The sequence below is a fragment of the Astatotilapia calliptera genome, chromosome 7 (assembly GCF_964374335.1).
Source record: "Astatotilapia calliptera chromosome 7, fAstCal68.1, whole genome shotgun sequence".
In the NCBI taxonomy this organism is placed as follows: Eukaryota; Metazoa; Chordata; class Actinopteri; order Cichliformes; family Cichlidae; genus Astatotilapia; species Astatotilapia calliptera.
This window is the reverse complement of record NC_137428.1, coordinates 15307529-15330151: the sequence shown is the minus strand read 5'-3', so window position 1 is coordinate 15330151 and position 22623 is coordinate 15307529.

Here is a 22623-nt window from a genome sequence, read left to right as displayed (position 1 = left end):
GCAAGCTACATTGTAGCCACAGCCACCCTGGGAGGGCCCATACCAAGTGTTATTGACCACACCCACAGCCTGTAAAATAGCAGAGAGACCATCTTGGATTCATCAGAGCCACTGCAAGAAAGTAGAGCTTGAAGCCCAGACCACCAGAGATTCACAGAAGTGTAAAGGGGTGTTTCACCAGGTGTCAGTGAGTCCAGTGGCGAGGGAGGAGTGCTGATTGAGCTCAGCTCGCACTCTCATTCTCTCCAGCCACTGACCAACTTTAGGCTCACTGATACATTTGGGTGTGGCCAACCTCAAGCATGAAGTGTTCTCAGGTGATGACTGGCGTCTTACTACTGGCAACGGCTCTATTCATCAGACTATCTGACCTGGAAGACGGCAGAATCCCATACACGAGCCGAGATAAGAGACATGACAACTCACATCTACCGGACGTGACACAAGACCACATCCATCCTTGGATGAAAAATGTCTGATACAGATACGTGTTTAACAGAACCACAGAGAAAGACTGTTACGTCTGCTCGCACATGCCGAGCACATCGGTACAACCAACCATATATGGGAAACACCCTGGAACATGTGCACCAATTCTGATCTCTGACCACATCTTCAGAATGACTTGTGTAAAGTGCACATCAACATCACCATCCTCATCCAAGAAGAAATGCTCAACTTCAACAGTCAGACCACATGACTCAATCTGGGGAACCGACTGTACCTGAAGAGTTCAAGGCAGGCACAGAAATAAATCCACCTCAAGTTGAAGGACCCTGGGTCAATAACAGAGAAGAAATCCCAGCAGGAGAAATTGAAATACACCCGGCCCAGCAAGCAGAAGATCCCATTGCTGAAGAAATGAGGTGGTACTGGGATGATGAGGAGGATGAGAGTGACAACGAAAGTGTCCCTGAGAGTGGTCCTGACAGTGACGCCAATCACACTGACACTGACGACAACGACAGTGATGATGATGGAGCCAAGAGTGGAAGAGAATGATGAAGAGGAGGATGGGAGACCCAGAAAACAATCCAAACACTGAATTTTGCTCCGGGACACTCAGTCTTGCACCCATCCTCCAAACGCACTGTCCCCCATCCTAACAAACTGAATCTCGGCTTTCCCCCCTCTGACGCACTGACTTAGTTTCCTGCCACCGGCGACCTGTTCACCGGACTGCCACGTACTACCTGTGGATATCTGTTCAGCCTGTGACCCACTATGATTGTGCATACAAGTGGAATACAACAAGTGTGTGTTTCATACCACTGGTACCTTGTTAGGTGGTGATGATCGTGCCCTTACTAGTCGCAGTTATGGAGTGAGTGGTCCTATTGGTTGGCTCCCACATTAGGAAGGCGGGGTTGGGGCCTTCCTATCATCATTAATATGGTTTGGTAAATGGCCTGTATTTGTATAGCGCTTTTCTAGTCCCTAATGACCCCAAAGCGCTTTACACAACCAGTCATCCACCCATTCACACACACATTCACACACTGGTGATGGCAAGCTACATTGTAGCCACAGCCACCCTGGGAGGGCCCATACCAAGTGTTATTGACCGCACCCACAGCCTGTAAAATAGCAGAGAGACCATCTTGGATTCATCAGAGCCACTGCAAGAAAGTAGAGCTTGAAGCCCAGACCACCAGAGATTCACAGAAGTGTAAAGGGGTGTTTCACCAGGTGTCAGTGAGTCCAGTGGCGAGGGAGGAGTGCTGATTGAGCTCAGCTCGCACTCTCATTCTCTCCAGCCACTGACCAACTTTAGGCTCACTGATACATTTGGGTGTGGCCAACCTCAAGCATGAAGTGTTCTCAGGTGATGACTGGCGTCTTACTACTGGCAACGGCTCTATTCATCAGACTATCTGACCTGGAAGACGGCAGAATCCCATACACGAACCGAGATAAGAGACATGACAACTCACATCTACCGGACGTGACACAAGACCACATCCATCCTTGGATGAAAAATACCTGATACAGATACGTGTTTAACAGAACCACAGAGAAAGACTGTTACGTCTGCTCGCACATGCCGAGCACATCGGTACAACCAACCATATATGGGAAACACCCTGGAACATGTGCACCAATTCTGATCTCTGACCACATCTTCAGAATGACTTGTGTAAAGTGCACATCAACATCACCATCCTCATCCAAGAAGAAACGCTCAACTTCAACAGTCAGACCACATGACTCAATCTGGGGAACCGACTGTACCTGAAGAGTTCAAGGCAGGCACAGAAATAAATCCACCTCAAGTTGAAGGACCCTGGGTCAATAACAGAGAAGAAATCCCAGCAGGAGAAACTGAAATACACCCGGCCCAGCAAGCAGAAGATCCCATTGCTGAAGAAATGAGGTGGTACTGGGATGATGAGGAGGATGAGAGTGACAACGAAAGTGTCCCTGAGAGTGGTCCTGACAGTGACGCCAATCACACTGACACTGACGACAACGACAGTGATGATGATGGAGCCAAGAGTGGAAGAGAATGATGAAGAGGAGGATGGGAGACCCAGAAAACAATCCAAACACTGAATTTTGCTCCGGGACACTCAGTCTTGCACCCATCCTCCAAACGCACTGTCCCCCATCCTAACAAACTGAATCTCGGCTTTCCCCCCTCTGACGCACTGACTTAGTTTCCTGCCACCGGCGACCTGTTCACCCGACTGCCACGTACTACCTGTGGATATCTGTTCAGCCTGTGACCCACTATGATTGTGCATACAAGTGGAATACAACAAGTGTGTGTTTCATACCACTGGTACCTTGTTAGGTGGTGATGATCGTGCCCTTACTAGTCGCAGTTATGGAGTGAGTGGTCCTATTGGTTGGCTCCCACATTAGGAAGGCGGGGTTGGGGCCTTCCTATCATCATTAATATGGTTTGGTAAATGGCCTGTATTTGTATAGCGCTTTTCTAGTCCCTAAGGACCCCAAAGCACTTTACACAACCAGTCATCCACCCATTCACACACACATTCACACACTGGTGATGGCAAGCTACATTGTAGCCACAGCCACCCTGGGAGGGCCCATACCAAGTGTTATTGACCACACCCACAGCCTGTAAAATAGCAGAGAGACCATCTTGGATTCATCAGAGCCACTGCAAGAAAGTAGAGCTTGAAGCCCAGACCACCAGAGATTCACAGAAGTGTAAAGGGGTGTTTCACCAGGTGTCAGTGAGTCCAGTGGCGAGGGAGGAGTGCTGATTGAGCTCAGCTCGCACTCTCATTCTCTCCAGCCACTGACCAACTTTAGGCTCACTGATACATTTGGGTGTGGCCAACCTCATGCATGAAGTGTTCTCAGGTGATGACTGGCGTCTTACTACTGGCAACGGCTCTATTCATCAGACTATCTGACCTGGAAGACGGCAGAATCCCATACACGAGCCAAGATAAGAGACATGACAACTCACATCTACCGGACGTGACACAAGACCACATCCATCCTTGGATGAAAAATGTCTGATACAGATACGTGTTTAACAGAACCACAGAGAAAGACTGTTACGTCTGCTCGCACATGCCGAGCACATCGGTACAACCAACCATATATGGGAAACACCCTGGAACATGTGCACCAATTCTGATCTCTGACCACATCTTCAGAATGACTTGTGTAAAGTGCACATCAACATCACCATCCTCATCCAAGAAGAAATGCTCAACTTCAACAGTCAGACCACATGACTCAATCTGGGGAACCGACTGTACCTGAAGAGTTCAAGGCAGGCACAGAAATAAATCCACCTCAAGTTGAAGGACCCTGGGTCAATAACAGAGAAGAAATCCCAGCAGGAGAAATTGAAATACACCCGGCCCAGCAAGCAGAAGATCCCATTGCTGAAGAAATGAGGTGGTACTGGGATGATGAGGAGGATGAGAGTGACAACGAAAGTGTCCCTGAGAGTGGTCCTGACAGTGACGCCAATCACACTGACACTGACGACAACGACAGTGATGATGATGGAGCCAAGAGTGGAAGAGAATGATGAAGAGGAGGATGGGAGACCCAGAAAACAATCCAAACACTGAATTTTGCTCCGGGACACTCAGTCTTGCACCCATCCTCCAAACGCACTGTCCCCCATCCTAACAAACTGAATCTCGGCTTTCCCCCCTCTGACGCACTGACTTAGTTTCCTGCCACCGGCGACCTGTTCACCCGACTGCCACGTACTACCTGTGGATATCAGTTCAGCCTGTGACCCACTATGATTGTGCATACAAGTGGAATACAACAAGTGTGTGTTTCATACCACTGGTACCTTGTTAGGTGGTGATGATCGTGCCCTTACTAGTCGCAGTTATGGAGTGAGTGGTCCTATTGGTTGGCTCCCACATTAGGAAGGCGGGGTTGGGGCCTTCCTATCATCATGGGGTGGCTGTAGCTCAGGTGGCAGAGCAGGTCAGCCATTAATCAGAAGGTCGGTGGTTCGATCCCAGGCTGCATCCTGGCTGCATGCCAAATGTCCTTTGGCAAGATACTAACCCCGTGTTTGCCTACTGGTGGTGGTCAGAGGGCCCGGTGGCGCCTGTGTCCGGCAGCCTCGCCTCTGTCAGTGCGCCCCAGGGCAGCTGTGGCTACAATGTACCTTGCTATCGCCAGTGTGTGAATGTGTGTGTGAATGGGTGAATGACTGAATGTAGTGTAAAGCGCTTTGGGGTCCTATGGACTAGAAAAGTGCTATACAAATGCAGGCCATTTACCATTTACCATCATTAATATGGTTTGGTAAATGGCCTGTATTTGTATAGCGCTTTTCTAGTCCCTAAGGACCCCAAAGCACTTTACACAACCAGTCATCCACACATTCACACACTGGTGATGGCAAGCTACATTGTAGCCACAGCCACCCTGGGAGGGCCCATACCAAGTGTTATTGACCACACCCACAGCCTGTAAAATAGCAGAGAGACCATCTTGGATTCATCAGAGCCACTGCAAGAAAGTAGAGCTTGAAGCCCAGACCACCAGAGATTCACAGAAGTGTAAAGGGGTGTTTCACCAGGTGTCAGTGAGTCCAGTGGCGAGGGAGGAGTGCTGATTGAGCTCAGCTCGCACTCTCATTCTCTCCAGCCACTGACCAACTTTAGGCTCACTGATACATTTGGGTGTGGCCAACCTCAAGCATGAAGTGTTCTCAGGTGATGACTGGCGTCTTACTACTGGCAACGGCTCTATTCATCAGACGATCTGACCTGGAAGACGGCAGAATCCCATACACGAGCCGAGATAAGAGACATGACAACTCACATCTACCGGACGTGACACAAGACCACATCCATCCTTGGATGAAAAATGTCTGATACAGATACGTGTTTAACAGAACCACAGAGAAAGACTGTTACGTCTGCTCGCACATGCCGAGCACATCGGTACAACCAACCATATATGGGAAACACCCTGGAACATGTGCACCAATTCTGATCTCTGACCACATCTTCAGAATGACTTGTGTAAAGTGCACATCAACATCACCATCCTCATCCAAGAAGAAATGCTCAACTTCAACAGTCAGACCACATGACTCAATCTGGGGAACCGACTGTACCTGAAGAGTTCAAGGCAGGCACAGAAATAAATCCACCTCAAGTTGAAGGACCCTGGGTCAATAACAGAGAAGAAATCCCAGCAGGAGAAATTGAAATACACCCGGCCCAGCAAGCAGAAGATCCCATTGCTGAAGAAATGAGGTGGTACTGGGATGATGAGGAGGATGAGAGTGACAACGAAAGTGTCCCTGAGAGTGGTCCTGACAGTGACGCCAATCACACTGACACTGACGACAACGACAGTGATGATGATGGAGCCAAGAGTGGAAGAGAATGATGAAGAGGAGGATGGGAGACCCAGAAAACAATCCAAACACTGAATTTTGCTCCGGGACACTCAGTCTTGCACCCATCCTCCAAACGCACTGTCCCCCATCCTAACAAACTGAATCTCGGCTTTCCCCCCTCTGACGCACTGACTTAGTTTCCTGCCACCGGCGACCTGTTCACCCGACTGCCACGTACTACCTGTGGATATCTGTTCAGCCTGTGACCCACTATGATTGTGCATACAAGTGGAATACAACAAGTGTGTGTTTCATACCACTGGTACCTTGTTAGGTGGTGATGATCGTGCCCTTACTAGTCGCAGTTATGGAGTGAGTGGTCCTATTGGTTGGCTCCCACATTAGGAAGGCGGGGTTGGGGCCTTCCTATCATCATTAATATGGTTTGGTAAATGGCCTGTATTTGTATAGCGCTTTTCTAGTCCCTAATGACCCCAAAGCGCTTTACACAACCAGTCATCCACCCATTCACACACACATTCACACACTGGTGATGGCAAGCTACATTGTAGCCACAGCCACCCTGGGAGGGCCCATACCAAGTGTTATTGACCGCACCCACAGCCTGTAAAATAGCAGAGAGACCATCTTGGATTCATCAGAGCCACTGCAAGAAAGTAGAGCTTGAAGCCCAGACCACCAGAGATTCACAGAAGTGTAAAGGGGTGTTTCACCAGGTGTCAGTGAGTCCAGTGGCGAGGGAGGAGTGCTGATTGAGCTCAGCTCGCACTCTCATTCTCTCCAGCCACTGACCAACTTTAGGCTCACTGATACATTTGGGTGTGGCCAACCTCAAGCATGAAGTGTTCTCAGGTGATGACTGGCGTCTTACTACTGGCAACGGCTCTATTCATCAGACTATCTGACCTGGAAGACGGCAGAATCCCATACACGAACCGAGATAAGAGACATGACAACTCACATCTACCGGACGTGACACAAGACCACATCCATCCTTGGATGAAAAATACCTGATACAGATACGTGTTTAACAGAACCACAGAGAAAGACTGTTACGTCTGCTCGCACATGCCGAGCACATCGGTACAACCAACCATATATGGGAAACACCCTGGAACATGTGCACCAATTCTGATCTCTGACCACATCTTCAGAATGACTTGTGTAAAGTGCACATCAACATCACCATCCTCATCCAAGAAGAAACGCTCAACTTCAACAGTCAGACCACATGACTCAATCTGGGGAACCGACTGTACCTGAAGAGTTCAAGGCAGGCACAGAAATAAATCCACCTCAAGTTGAAGGACCCTGGGTCAATAACAGAGAAGAAATCCCAGCAGGAGAAACTGAAATACACCCGGCCCAGCAAGCAGAAGATCCCATTGCTGAAGAAAGGAGGTGGTACTGGGATGATGAGGAGGATGAGAGTGACAACGAAAGTGTCCCTGAGAGTGGTCCTGACAGTGACGCCAATCACACTGACACTGACGACAACGACAGTGATGATGATGGAGCCAAGAGTGGAAGAGAATGATGAAGAGGAGGATGGGAGACCCAGAAAACAATCCAAACACTGAATTTTGCTCCGGGACACTCAGTCTTGCACCCATCCTCCAAACGCACTGTCCCCCATCCTAACAAACTGAATCTCGGCTTTCCCCCCTCTGACGCACTGACTTAGTTTCCTGCCACCGGCGACCTGTTCACCCGACTGCCACGTACTACCTGTGGATATCTGTTCAGCCTGTGACCCACTATGATTGTGCATACAAGTGGAATACAACAAGTGTGTGTTTCATACCACTGGTACCTTGTTAGGTGGTGATGATCGTGCCCTTACTAGTCGCAGTTATGGAGTGAGTGGTCCTATTGGTTGGCTCCCACATTAGGAAGGCGGGGTTGGGGCCTTCCTATCATCATGGGGTGGCTGTAGCTCAGGTGGCAGAGCAGGTCAGCCACTAATCAGAAGGTCGGTGGTTCGATCCCAGGCTGCATCCTGGCTGCATGCCAAATGTCCTTTGGCAAGATACTAACCCCGTGTTTGCCTACTGGTGGTGGTCAGAGGGCCCGGTGGCGCCTGTGTCCGGCAGCCTCGCCTCTGTCAGTGCGCCCCAGGGCAGCTGTGGCTACAATGTAGCTTGCTATCGCCAGTGTGTGAATGTGTGTGTGAATGGGTGAATGACTGAATGTAGTGTAAAGCGCTTTGGGGTCCTATGGACTAGAAAAGCGCTATACAAATGCAGGTCATTTACCATCATTAATATGGTTTGGTAAATGGCCTGTATTTGTATAGCGCTTTTCTAGTCCCTAAGGACCCCAAAGCACTTTACACAACCAGTCATCCACCCATTCACACACTGGTGATGGCAAGCTACATTGTAGCCACAGCCACCCTGGGAGGGCCCATACCAAGTGTTATTGACCACACCCACAGCCTGTAAAATAGCAGAGAGACCATCTTGGATTCATCAGAGCCACTGCAAGAAAGTAGAGCTTGAAGCCCAGACCACCAGAGATTCACAGAAGTGTAAAGGGGTGCTTCACCAGGTGTCAGTGAGTCCAGTGGCGAGGGAGGAGTGCTGATTGAGCTCAGCTCGCACTCTCATTCTCTCCAGCCACTGACCAACTTTAGGCTCACTGATACATTTGGGTGTGGCCAACCTCAAGCATGAAGTGTTCTCAGGTGATGACTGGCGTCTTACTACTGGCAACGGCTCTATTCATCAGACTATCTGACCTGGAAGACGGCAGAATCCCATACACGAGCCGAGATAAGAGACATGACAACTCACATCTACCGGACGTGACACAAGACCACATCCATCCTTGGATGAAAAATGTCTGATACAGATACGTGTTTAACAGAACCACAGAGAAAGACTGTTACGTCTGCTCGCACATGCCGAGCACATCGGTACAACCAACCATATATGGGAAACACCCTGGAACATGTGCACCAATTCTGATCTCTGACCACATCTTCAGAATGACTTGTGTAAAGTGCACATCAACATCACCATCCTCATCCAAGAAGAAATGCTCAACTTCAACAGTCAGACCACATGACTCAATCTGGGGAACCGACTGTACCTGAAGAGTTCAAGGCAGGCACAGAAATAAATCCACCTCAAGTTGAAGGACCCTGGGTCAATAACAGAGAAGAAATCCCAGCAGGAGAAATTGAAATACACCCGGCCCAGCAAGCAGAAGATCCCATTGCTGAAGAAATGAGGTGGTACTGGGATGATGAGGAGGATGAGAGTGACAACGAAAGTGTCCCTGAGAGTGGTCCTGACAGTGACGCCAATCACACTGACACTGACGACAACGACAGTGATGATGATGGAGCCAAGAGTGGAAGAGAATGATGAAGAGGAGGATGGGAGACCCAGAAAACAATCCAAACACTGAATTTTGCTCCGGGACACTCAGTCTTGCACCCATCCTCCAAACGCACTGTCCCCCATCCTAACAAACTGAATCTCGGCTTTCCCCCCTCTGACGCACTGACTTAGTTTCCTGCCACCGGCGACCTGTTCACCCGACTGCCACGTACTACCTGTGGATATCAGTTCAGCCTGTGACCCACTATGATTGTGCATACAAGTGGAATACAACAAGTGTGTGTTTCATACCACTGGTACCTTGTTAGGTGGTGATGATCGTGCCCTTACTAGTCGCAGTTATGGAGTGAGTGGTCCTATTGGTTGGCTCCCACATTAGGAAGGCGGGGTTGGGGCCTTCCTATCATCATTAATATGGTTTGGTAAATGGCCTGTATTTGTATAGCGCTTTTCTAGTCCCTAAGGACCCCAAAGCACCTTACACAACCAGTCATCCACCCATTCACACACATATTCACACACTGGTGATGGCAAGCTACATTGTAGCCACAGCCACCCTGGGAGGGCCCATACCAAGTGTTATTGACCACACCCACAGCCTGTAAAATAGCAGAGAGACCATCTTGGATTCATCAGAGCCACTGCAAGAAAGTAGAGCTTGAAGCCCAGACCACCAGAGATTCACAGAAGTGTAAAGGGGTGTTTCACCAGGTGTCAGTGAGTCCAGTGGCGAGGGAGGAGTGCTGATTGAGCTCAGCTCGCACTCTCATTCTCTCCAGCCACTGACCAACTTTAGGCTCACTGATACATTTGGGTGTGGCCAACCTCATGCATGAAGTGTTCTCAGGTGATGACTGGCGTCTTACTACTGGCAACGGCTCTATTCATCAGACTATCTGACCTGGAAGACGGCAGAATCCCATACACGAGCCGAGATAAGAGACATGACAACTCACATCTACCGGACGTGACACAAGACCACATCCATCCTTGGATGAAAAATGTCTGATACAGATACGTGTTTAACAGAACCACAGAGAAAGACTGTTACGTCTGCTCGCACATGCCGAGCACCTCGGTACAACCAACCATATATGGGAAACACCCTGGAACATGTGCACCAATTCTGATCTCTGACCACATCTTCAGAATGACTTGTGTAAAGTGCACATCAACATCACCATCCTCATCCAAGAAGAAATGCTCAACTTCAACAGTCAGACCACATGACTCAATCTGGGGAACCGACTGTACCTGAAGAGTTCAAGGCAGGCACAGAAATAAATCCACCTCAAGTTGAAGGACCCTGGGTCAATAACAGAGAAGAAATCCCAGCAGGAGAAATTGAAATACACCCGGCCCAGCAAGCAGAAGATCCCATTGCTGAAGAAATGAGGTGGTACTGGGATGATGAGGAGGATGAGAGTGACAACGAAAGTGTCCCTGAGAGTGGTCCTGACAGTGACGCCAATCACACTGACACTGACGACAACGACAGTGATGATGATGGAGCCAAGAGTGGAAGAGAATGATGAAGAGACCCAGAAAACAATCCAAACACTGAATTTTGCTCCGGGACACTCAGTCTTGCACCCATCCTCCAAACGCACTGTCCCCCATCCTAACAAACTGAATCTCGGCTTTCCCCCCTCTGACGCACTGACTTAGTTTCCTGCCACCGGCGACCTGTTCACCTGACTGCCACGTACTACCTGTGGATATCTGTTCAGCCTGTGACCCACTATGATTGTGCATACAAGTGGAATACAACAAGTGTGTGTTTCATACCACTGGTACCTTGTTAGGTGGTGATGATCGTGCCCTTACTAGTCGCAGTTATGGAGTGAGTGGTCCTATTGGTTGGCTCCCACATTAGGAAGGCGGGGTTGGGGCCTTCCTATCATCATTAATATGGTTTGGTAAATGGCCTGTATTTGTATAGCGCTTTTCTAGTCCCTAAGGACCCCAAAGCGCTTTACACAACCAGTCATCCACCCATTCACACACACATTCACACACTGGTGATGGCAAGCTACATTGTAGCCACAGTCACCTTGGGAGGGCCCATACCAAGTGTTATTGACCACACCCACAGCCTGTAAAATAGCAGAGAGACCATCTTGGATTCATCAGAGCCACTGCAAGAAAGTAGAGCTTGAAGCCCAGACCACCAGAGATTCACAGAAGTGTAAAGGGGTGTTTCACCAGGTGTCAGTGAGTCCAGTGGCGAGGGAGGAGTGCTGATTGAGCTCAGCTCGCACTCTCATTCTCTCCAGCCACTGACCAACTTTAGGCTCACTGATACATTTGGGTGTGGCCAACCTCAAGCATGAAGTGTTCTCAGGTGATGACTGGCGTCTTACTACTGGCAACGGCTCTATTTATCAGACTATCCGACCTGGAAGACGGCAGAATCCCATACACGAGCCGAGATAAGAGACATGACAACTCACATCTACCGGACGTGACACAAGACCACATCCATCCTTGGATGAAAAATGTCTGATACAGATACGTGTTTAACAGAACCACAGAGAAAGACTGTTACGTCTGCTCGCACATGCCGAGCACATCGGTACAACCAACCATATATGGGAAACACCCTGGAACATGTGCACCAATTCTGATCTCTGACCACATCTTCAGAATGACTTGTGTAAAGTGCACATCAACATCACCATCCTCATCCAAGAAGAAATGCTCAACTTCAACAGTCAGACCACATGACTCAATCTGGGGAACCGACTGTACCTGAAGAGTTCAAGGCAGGCACAGAAATAAATCCACCTCAAGTTGAAGGACCCTGGGTCAATAACAGAGAAGAAATCCCAGCAGGAGAAATTGAAATACACCCGGCCCAGCAAGCAGAAGATCCCATTGCTGAAGAAATGAGGTGGTACTGGGATGATGAGGAGGATGAGAGTGACAACGAAAGTGTCCCTGAGAGTGGTCCTGACAGTGACGCCAATCACACTGACACTGACGACAACGACAGTGATGTTGATGGAGCCAAGAGTGGAAGAGAATGATGAAGAGGAGGATGGGAGACCCAGAAAACAATCCAAACACTGAATTTTGCTCCAGGACACTCAGTGTTGCACCCATCCTCCAAACGCACTGTCCCCCATCCTAACAAACTGAATCTCGGCTTTCCCCCCTCTGACGCACTGACTTAGTTTCCTGCCACCGGCGACCTGTTCACCTGACTGCCACGTACTACCTGTGGATATCTGTTCAGCCTGTGACCCACTATGATTGTGCATACAAGTGGAATACAACAAGTGTGTGTTTCATACCACTGGTACCTTGTTAGGTGGTGATGATCGTGCCCTTACTAGTCGCAGTTATGGAGTGAGTGGTCCTATTGGTTGGCTCCCACATTAGGAAGGCGGGGTTGGGGCCTTCCTATCATCATGGGGTGGCTGTAGCTCAGGTGGCAGAGCAGGTCAGCCACTAATCAGAAGGTCGGTGGTTCGATCCCAGGCTGCATCCTGGCTGCATGCCAAATGTCCTTGGGCAAGATACTAACCCCGTGTTTGCCTGCTGGTGGTGGTCAGAGGGCCCGGTGGCGCCTGTGTCCGGCAGCCTCGCCTCTGTCAGTGCGCCCCAGGGCAGCTGTGGCTACAATGTAGCTTGCTATCGCCAGTGTGTGAATGGGTGAATGACTGAATGTAGTGTAAAGCGCTTTGGGGTCCTATGGACTAGAAAAGCGCTATACAAATGCAGGCCATTTACCATCATTAATATGGTTTGGTAAATGGCCTGTATTTGTATAGCGCTTTTCTAGTCCCTAAGGACCCCAAAGCACTTTACACAACCAGTCATCCACCCATTCACACACACATTCACACACTGGTGATGGCAAGCTACATTGTAGCCACAGCCACCCTGGGAGGGCCCATACCAAGTGTTATTGACCACACCCACAGCCTGTAAAATAGCAGAGAGACCATCTTGGATTCATCAGAGCCACTGCAAGAAAGTAGAGCTTGAAGCCCAGACCACCAGAGATTCACAGAAGTGTAAAGGGGTGTTTCACCAGGTGTCAGTGAGTCCAGTGGCGAGGGAGGAGTGCTGATTGAGCTCAGCTCGCACTCTCATTCTCTCCAGCCACTGACCAACTTTAGGCTCACTGATACATTTGGGTGTGGCCAACCTCAAGCATGAAGTGTTCTCAGGTGATGACTGGCGTCTTACTACTGGCAACGGCTCTATTCATCAGACTATCTGACCTGGAAGACGGCAGAATCCCATACACGAGCCGAGATAAGAGACATGACAACTCACATCTACCGGACGTGACACAAGACCACATCCATCCTTGGATGAAAAATGTCTGATACAGATACGTGTTTAACAGAACCACAGAGAAAGACTGTTACGTCTGCTCGCACATGCCGAGCACATCGGTACAACCAACCATATATGGGAAACACCCTGGAACATGTGCACCAATTCTGATCTCTGACCACATCTTCAGAATGACTTGTGTAAAGTGCACATCAACATCACCATCCTCATCCAAGAAGAAATGCTCAACTTCAACAGTCAGACCACATGACTCAATCTGGGGAACCGACTGTACCTGAAGAGTTCAAGGCAGGCACAGAAATAAATCCACCTCAAGTTGAAGGACCCTGGGTCAATAACAGAGAAGAAATCCCAGCAGGAGAAATTGAAATACACCCGGCCCAGCAAGCAGAACATCCCATTGCTGAAGAAATGAGGTGGTACTGGGATGATGAGGAGGATGAGAGTGACAACGAAAGTGTCCCTGAGAGTGGTCCTGACAGTGACGCCAATCACACTGACACTGACGACAACGACAGTGATGATGATGGAGCCAAGAGTGGAAGAGAATGATGAAGAGGAGGATGGGAGACCCAGAAAACAATCCAAACACTGAATTTTGCTCCGGGACACTCAGTCTTGCACCCATCCTCCAAACGCACTGTCCCCCATCCTAACAAACTGAATCTCGGCTTTCCCCCCTCTGACGCACTGACTTAGTTTCCTGCCACCGGCGACCTGTTCACCCGACTGCCACGTACTACCTGTGGATATCAGTTCAGCCTGTGACCCACTATGATTGTGCATACAAGTGGAATACAACAAGTGTGTGTTTCATACCACTGGTACCTTGTTAGGTGGTGATGATCGTGCCCTTACTAGTCGCAGTTATGGAGTGAGTGGTCCTATTGGTTGGCTCCCACATTAGGAAGGCGGGGTTGGGGCCTTCCTATCATCATTAATATGGTTTGGTAAATGGCCTGTATTTGTATAGCGCTTTTCTAGTCCCTAAGGACCCCAAAGCGCTTTACACAACCAGTCATCCACCCATTCACACACACATTCACACACTTGTGATGGCAAGCTACATTGTAGCCACAGCCACCCTGGGAGGGCCCATACCAAGTGTTATTGACCACACCCACAGCCTGTAAAATAGCAGAGAGACCATCTTGGATTCATCAGAGCCACTGCAAGAAAGTAGAGCTTGAAGCCCAGACCACCAGAGATTCACAGAAGTGTAAAGGGGTGTTTCACCAGGTGTCAGTGAGTCCAGTGGCGAGGGAGGAGTGCTGATTGAGCTCAGCTCGCACTCTCATTCTCTCCAGCCACTGACCAACTTTAGGCTCACTGATACATTTGGGTGTGGCCAACCTCAAGCATGAAGTGTTCTCAGGTGATGACTGGCGTCTTACTACTGGCAACGGCTCTATTCATCAGACTATCTGACCTGGAAGACGGCAGAATCCCATACACGAGCCGAGATAAGAGACATGACAACTCACATCTACCGGACGTGACACAAGACCACATCCATCCTTGGATGAAAAATGCCTGATACAGATACGTGTTTAACAGAACCACAGAGAAAGACTGTTACGTCTGCTCGCACATGCCGAGCACATCGGTACAACCAACCATACATGGGAAACACCCTGGAACATGTGCACCAATTCTGATCTCTGACCACATCTTCAGAATGACTTGTGTAAAGTGCACATCAACATCACCATCCTCATCCAAGAAGAAATGCTCAACTTCAACAGTCAGACCACATGACTCAATCTGGGGAACCGACTGTACCTGAAGAGTTCAAGGCAGGCACAGAAATAAATCCACCTCAAGTTGACGGACCCTGGGTCAATAACAGAGAAGAAATCCCAGCAGGAGAAATTGAAATACACCCGGCCCAGCAAGCAGAAGATCCCATTGCTGAAGAAATGAGGTGGTACTGGGATGATGAGGAGGATGAGAGTGACAACGAAAGTGTCCCTGAGAGTGGTCCTGACAGTGACGCCAATCACACTGACACTGACGACAACGACAGTGATGATGATGGAGCCAAGAGTGGAAGAGAATGATGAAGAGGAGGATGGGAGACCCAGAAAACAATCCAAACACTGAATTTTGCTCCGGGACACTCAGTCTTGCACCCATCCTCCAAACGCACTGTCCCCCATCCTAACAAACTGAATCTCGGCTTTCCCCCCTCTGACACACTGACTTAGTTTCCTGCCACCGGCGACCTGTTCACCCGACTGCCACGTACTACCTGTGGATATCAGTTCAGCCTGTGACCCACTATGATTGTGCATACAAGTGGAATACAACAAGTGTGTGTTTCATACCACTGGTACCTTGTTAGGTGGTGATGATCGTGCCCTTACTAGTCGCAGTTATGGAGTGAGTGGTCCTATTGGTTGGCTCCCACATTAGGAAGGCGGGGTTGGGGCCTTCCTATCATCATGGGGTGGCTGTAGCTCAGGTGGCAGAGCAGGTCAGCCACTAATCAGAAGGTCGGTGGTTCGATCCCAGGCTGCATCCTGGCTGCATGCCAAATGTCCTTTGGCAAGATACTAACCCCGTGTTTGCCTACTGGTGGTGGTCAGAGGGCCCGGTGGCGCCTGTGTCCGGCAGCCTCGCCTCTGTCAGTGCGCCCCAGGGCAGCTGTGGCTACAATGTAGCTTGCTATCGCCAGTGTGTGAATGTGTGTGTGAATGGGTGAATGACTGAATGTAGTGTAAAGCGCTTTGGGGTCCTATGGACTAGAAAAGCGCTATACAAATGCAGGCCATTTACCATCATTAATATGGTTTGGTAAATGGCCTGTATTTGTATAGCGCTTTTCTAGTCCCTAAGGACCCCAAAGCGCTTTACACAACCAGTCATCCACCCATTCACACACACATTCACACACTGGTGATGGCAAGCTACATTGCAGCCACAGCCACCCTGGGAGGGCCCATACCAAGTGTTATTGACCACACCCACAGCCTGTAAAATAGCAGAGAGACCATCTTGGATTCATCAGAGCCACTGCAAGAAAGTAGAGCTTGAAGCCCAGACCACCAGAGATTCACAGAAGTGTAAAGGGGTGTTTCACCAGGTGTCAGTGAGTCCAGTGGCGAGGGAGGAGTGCTGATTGAGCTCAGCTCGCACTCTCATTCTCTCCAGCCACTGACCAACTTTAGGCTCACTGATACATTTGGGTGTGGCCAACCTCAAGCATGAAGTGTTCTCAGGTGATGACTGGCGTCTTACTACTGGCAACGGCTCTATTCATCAGACTATCTGACCTGGAAGACGGCAGAATCCCATACACGAGCCGAGATAAGAGACATGACAACTCACATCTACCGGACGTGACACAAGACCACATCCATCCTTGGATGAAAAATGTCTGATACAGATACGTGTTTAACAGAACCACAGAGAAAGACTGTTACGTCTGCTCGCACATGCCGAGCACATCGGTACAACCAACCATATATGGGAAACACCCTGGAACATGTGCACCAATTCTGATCTCTGACCACATCTTCAGAATGACTTGTGTAAAGTGCACATCAACATCACCATCCTCATCCAAGAAGAAATGCTCAACTTCAACAGTCAGACCACATGACTCAATCTGGGGAACCGACTGTACCTGAAGAGTTCAAGGCAGGCACAGAAATAAATCCACCTCAAGTTGAAGGACCCTGGGTCAATAACAGAGAAGAAATCCCAGCAGGAGAAATTGAAATACACCCGGCCCAGCAAGCAGAAGATCCCATTGCTGAAGAAATGAGGTGGTACTGGGATGATGAGGAGGATGAGAGTGACAACGAAAGTGTCCCTGAGAGTGGTCCTGACAGTGACGCCAATCACACTGACACTGACGACAACGACAGTGATGATGATGGAGCCAAGAGTGGAAGAGAATGATGAAGAGGAGGATGGGAGACCCAGAAAACAATCCAAACACTGAATTTTGCTCCGGGACACTCAGTCTTGCACCCATCCTCCAAACGCACTGTCCCCCATCCTAACAAACTGAATCTCGGCTTTCCCCCCTCTGACGCACTGACTTAGTTTCCTGCCACCGGCGACCTGTTCACCTGACTGCCACGTACTACCTGTGGATATCTGTTCAGCCTGTGACCCACTATGATTGTGCATACAAGTGGAATACAACAAGTGTGTGTTTCATACCACTGGTACCTTGTTAGGTGGTGATGATCGTGCCCTTACTAGTCGCAGTTATGGAGTGAGTGGTCCTATTGGTTGGCTCCCACATTAGGAAGGCGGGGTTGGGGCCTTCCTATCATCATTAATATGGTTTGGTAAATGGCCTGTATTTGTATAGCGCTTTTCTAGTCCCTAAGGACCCCAAAGCGCTTTACACAACCAGTCATCCACCCATTCACACACACATTCACACACTGGTGATGGCAAGCTACATTGTAGCCACAGCCACCCTGGGAGTGTTAGGGTCCCTGGGTCGTTGACCCAGTGATTTGTGTTTTTGGTTGTTTGATTTTGTTATTTCATTATATTCTAGCTTTGCTGTATGGGTTTTAGGATTATTCTTAGTTTAGGTTCTCTGGGTGGGGTTTGGTTAGAGTTTTTGTGTTCTGGTTTTCTGTCTGTGTTCCATGTTGCTGTCTCCCCTTTCTGCTGTATCCCCACATCCAGTCAGTGTCTGTGTCTGCCCTGGTCCCACGTCTCTGTTCCCTTTGTTATAGTGCCTGCCCGTGAGTCTGTGTTATGTTTCCTGTTTTACTTTGAAAGTCCATGTCTGATGTTAATGTGTCTGGTTTTGCTTCCCCTTGTCTCGTTAGGCCTGATTTGCCCCAGCTGTGTTTCCCTCCTGTTACCCATTCCCTGATTGCTCCCTCTGTGTATTTAAGCCCTGTGTTTCTCTGTGTCCATGTCGCGATCTACCGTTTATTTTGCTGTGTGTTTTGCCTGTCCACCGGTGTAAGTTTATTTTGAGTTTTTCTAGTTATGTCATGTTGCGTTCAGCATTAAAGCCTTTTTGAGTTCACGTCTGTCTCCGGAGTCTGCACCTAGGGTCCTATTCCTGACTGCACACAGCCTCACCTAACAGGGAGGGCCCATACCAAGTGTTATTGACCACACCCACAGCCTGTAAAATAGCAGAGAGACCATCTTGGATTCATCAGAGCCACTGCAAGAAAGTAGAGCTTGAAGCCCAGACCACCAGAGATTCACAGAAGTGTAACGGGGTGTTTCACCAGGTGTCAGTGAGTCCAGTGGCGAGGGAGGAGTGCTGATTGAGCTCAGCTCGCACTCTCATTCTCTCCAGCCACTGACCAACTTTAGGCTCACTGATACATTTGGGTGTGGCCAACCTCATGCATGAAGTGTTCTCAGGTGATGACTGGCGTCTTACTACTGGCAACGGCTCTATTCATCAGACTATCTGACCTGGAAGACGGCAGAATCCCATACACGAGCCGAGATAAGAGACATGACAACTCACATCTACCGGACGTGACACAAGACCACATCCATCCTTGGATGAAAAATGCCTGATACAGATACGTGTTTAACAGAACCACAGAGAAAGACTGTTACGTCTGCTCGCACATGCCGAGCACATCGGTACAACCAACCATATATGGGAAACACTCTGGAACATGTGCACCAATTCTGATCTCTGACCACATCTTCAGAATGACTTGTGTAAAGTGCACATCAACATCACCATCCTCATCCAAGAAGAAACGCTCAACTTCAACAGTCAGACCACATGACTCAATCTGGGGAACCGACTGTACCTGAAGAGTTCAAGGCAGGCACAGAAATAAATCCACCTCAAGTTGAAGGACCCTGGGTCAATAACAGAGAAGAAATCCCAGCAGGAGAAACTGAAATACACCCGGCCCAGCAAGCAGAAGATCCCATTGCTGAAGAAATGAGGTGGTACTGGGATGATGAGGAGGATGAGAGTGACAACGAAAGTGTCCCTGAGAGTGGTCCTGACAGTGACGCCAATCACACTGACACTGACGACAACGACAGTGATGATGATGGAGCCAAGAGTGGAAGAGAATGATGAAGAGACCCAGAAAACAATCCAAACACTGAATTTTGCTCCGGGACACTCAGTCTTGCACCCATCCTCCAAACGCACTGTCCCCCATCCTAACAAACTGAATCTCGGCTTTCCCCCCTCTGACGCACTGACTTAGTTTCCTGCCACCGGCGACCTGTTCACCTGACTGCCACGTACTACCTGTGGATATCTGTTCAGCCTGTGACCCACTATGATTGTGCATACATTAATATGGTTTGGTAAATGGCCTGTATTTGTATAGCGCTTTTCTAGTCCCTAAGGACCCCAAAGCGCTTTACACAACCAGTCATCCACCCATTCACACACACATTCACACACTGGTGATGGCAAGGTACTGGGATGATGAGGAGGATGAGAGTGACAACGAAAGTGTCCCTGAGAGTGGTCCTGACAGTGACGCCAATCACACTGACACTGACGACAACGACAGTGATGTTGATGGAGCCAAGAGTGGAAGAGAATGATGAAGAGGAGGATGGGAGACCCAGAAAACAATCCAAACACTGAATTTTGCTCCAGGACACTCAGTGTTGCACCCATCCTCCAAACGCACTGTCCCCCATCCTAACAAACTGAATCTCGGCTTTCCCCCCTCTGACGCACTGACTTAGTTTCCTGCCACCGGCGACCTGTTCACCTGACTGCCACGTACTACCTGTGGATATCTGTTCAGCCTGTGACCCACTATGATTGTGCATACAAGTGGAATACAACAAGTGTGTGTTTCATACCACTGGTACCTTGTTAGGTGGTGATGATCGTGCCCTTACTAGTCGCAGTTATGGAGTGAGTGGTCCTATTGGTTGGCTCCCACATTAGGAAGGCGGGGTTGGGGCCTTCCTATCATCATGGGGTGGCTGTAGCTCAGGTGGCAGAGCAGGTCAGCCACTAATCAGAAGGTCGGTGGTTCGATCCCAGGCTGCATCCTGGCTGCATGCCAAATGTCCTTGGGCAAGATACTAACCCCGTGTTTGCCTGCTGGTGGTGGTCAGAGGGCCCGGTGGCGCCTGTGTCCGGCAGCCTCGCCTCTGTCAGTGCGCCCCAGGGCAGCTGTGGCTACAATGTAGCTTGCTATCGCCAGTGTGTGAATGGGTGAATGACTGAATGTAGTGTAAAGCGCTTTGGGGTCCTATGGACTAGAAAAGCGCTATACAAATGCAGGCCATTTACCATCATTAATATGGTTTGGTAAATGGCCTGTATTTGTATAGCGCTTTTCTAGTCCCTAAGGACCCCAAAGCACTTTACACAACCAGTCATCCACCCATTCACACACACATTCACACACTGGTGATGGCAAGCTACATTGTAGCCACAGCCACCCTGGGAGGGCCCATACCAAGTGTTATTGACCACACCCACAGCCTGTAAAATAGCAGAGAGACCATCTTGGATTCATCAGAGCCACTGCAAGAAAGTAGAGCTTGAAGCCCAGACCACCAGAGATTCACAGAAGTGTAAAGGGGTGTTTCACCAGGTGTCAGTGAGTCCAGTGGCGAGGGAGGAGTGCTGATTGAGCTCAGCTCGCACTCTCATTCTCTCCAGCCACTGACCAACTTTAGGCTCACTGATACATTTGGGTGTGGCCAACCTCAAGCATGAAGTGTTCTCAGGTGATGACTGGCGTCTTACTACTGGCAACGGCTCTATTCATCAGACTATCTGACCTGGAAGACGGCAGAATCCCATACACGAGCCGAGATAAGAGACATGACAACTCACATCTACCGGACGTGACACAAGACCACATCCATCCTTGGATGAAAAATGTCTGATACAGATACGTGTTTAACAGAACCACAGAGAAAGACTGTTACGTCTGCTCGCACATGCCGAGCACATCGGTACAACCAACCATACATGGGAAACACCCTGGAACATGTGCACCAATTCTGATCTCTGACCACATCTTCAGAATGACTTGTGTAAAGTGCACATCAACATCACCATCCTCATCCAAGAAGAAATGCTCAACTTCAACAGTCAGACCACATGACTCAATCTGGGGAACCGACTGTACCTGAAGAGTTCAAGGCAGGCACAGAAATAAATCCACCTCAAGTTGACGGACCCTGGGTCAATAACAGAGAAGAAATCCCAGCAGGAGAAATTGAAATACACCCGGCCCAGCAAGCAGAAGATCCCATTGCTGAAGAAATGAGGTGGTACTGGGATGATGAGGAGGATGAGAGTGACAACGAAAGTGTCCCTGAGAGTGGTCCTGACAGTGACGCCAATCACACTGACACTGACGACAACGACAGTGATGATGATGGAGCCAAGAGTGGAAGAGAATGATGAAGAGGAGGATGGGAGACCCAGAAAACAATCCAAACACTGAATTTTGCTCCGGGACACTCAGTCTTGCACCCATCCTCCAAACGCACTGTCCCCCATCCTAACAAACTGAATCTCGGCTTTCCCCCCTCTGACACACTGACTTAGTTTCCTGCCACCGGCGACCTGTTCACCCGACTGCCACGTACTACCTGTGGATATCAGTTCAGCCTGTGACCCACTATGATTGTGCATACAAGTGGAATACAACAAGTGTGTGTTTCATACCACTGGTACCTTGTTAGGTGGTGATGATCGTGCCCTTACTAGTCGCAGTTATGGAGTGAGTGGTCCTATTGGTTGGCTCCCACATTAGGAAGGCGGGGTTGGGGCCTTCCTATCATCATTAATATGGTTTGGTAAATGGCCTGTATTTGTATAGCGCTTTTCTAGTCCCTAAGGACCCCAAAGCGCTTTACACAACCAGTCATCCACCCATTCACACACATATTCACACACTGGTGATGGCAAGCTACATTGTAGCCACAGTCACCCTGGGAGGGCCCATACCAAGTGTTATTGACCGCACCCACAGCCTGTAAAATAGCAGAGAGACCATCTTGGATTCATCAGAGCCACTGCAAGAAAGTAGAGCTTGAAGCCCAGACCACCAGAGATTCACAGAAGTGTAAAGGGGTGTTTCACCAGGTGTCAGTGAGTCCAGTGGCGAGGGAGGAGTGCTGATTGAGCTCAGCTCGCACTCTCATTCTCTCCAGCCACTGACCAACTTTAGG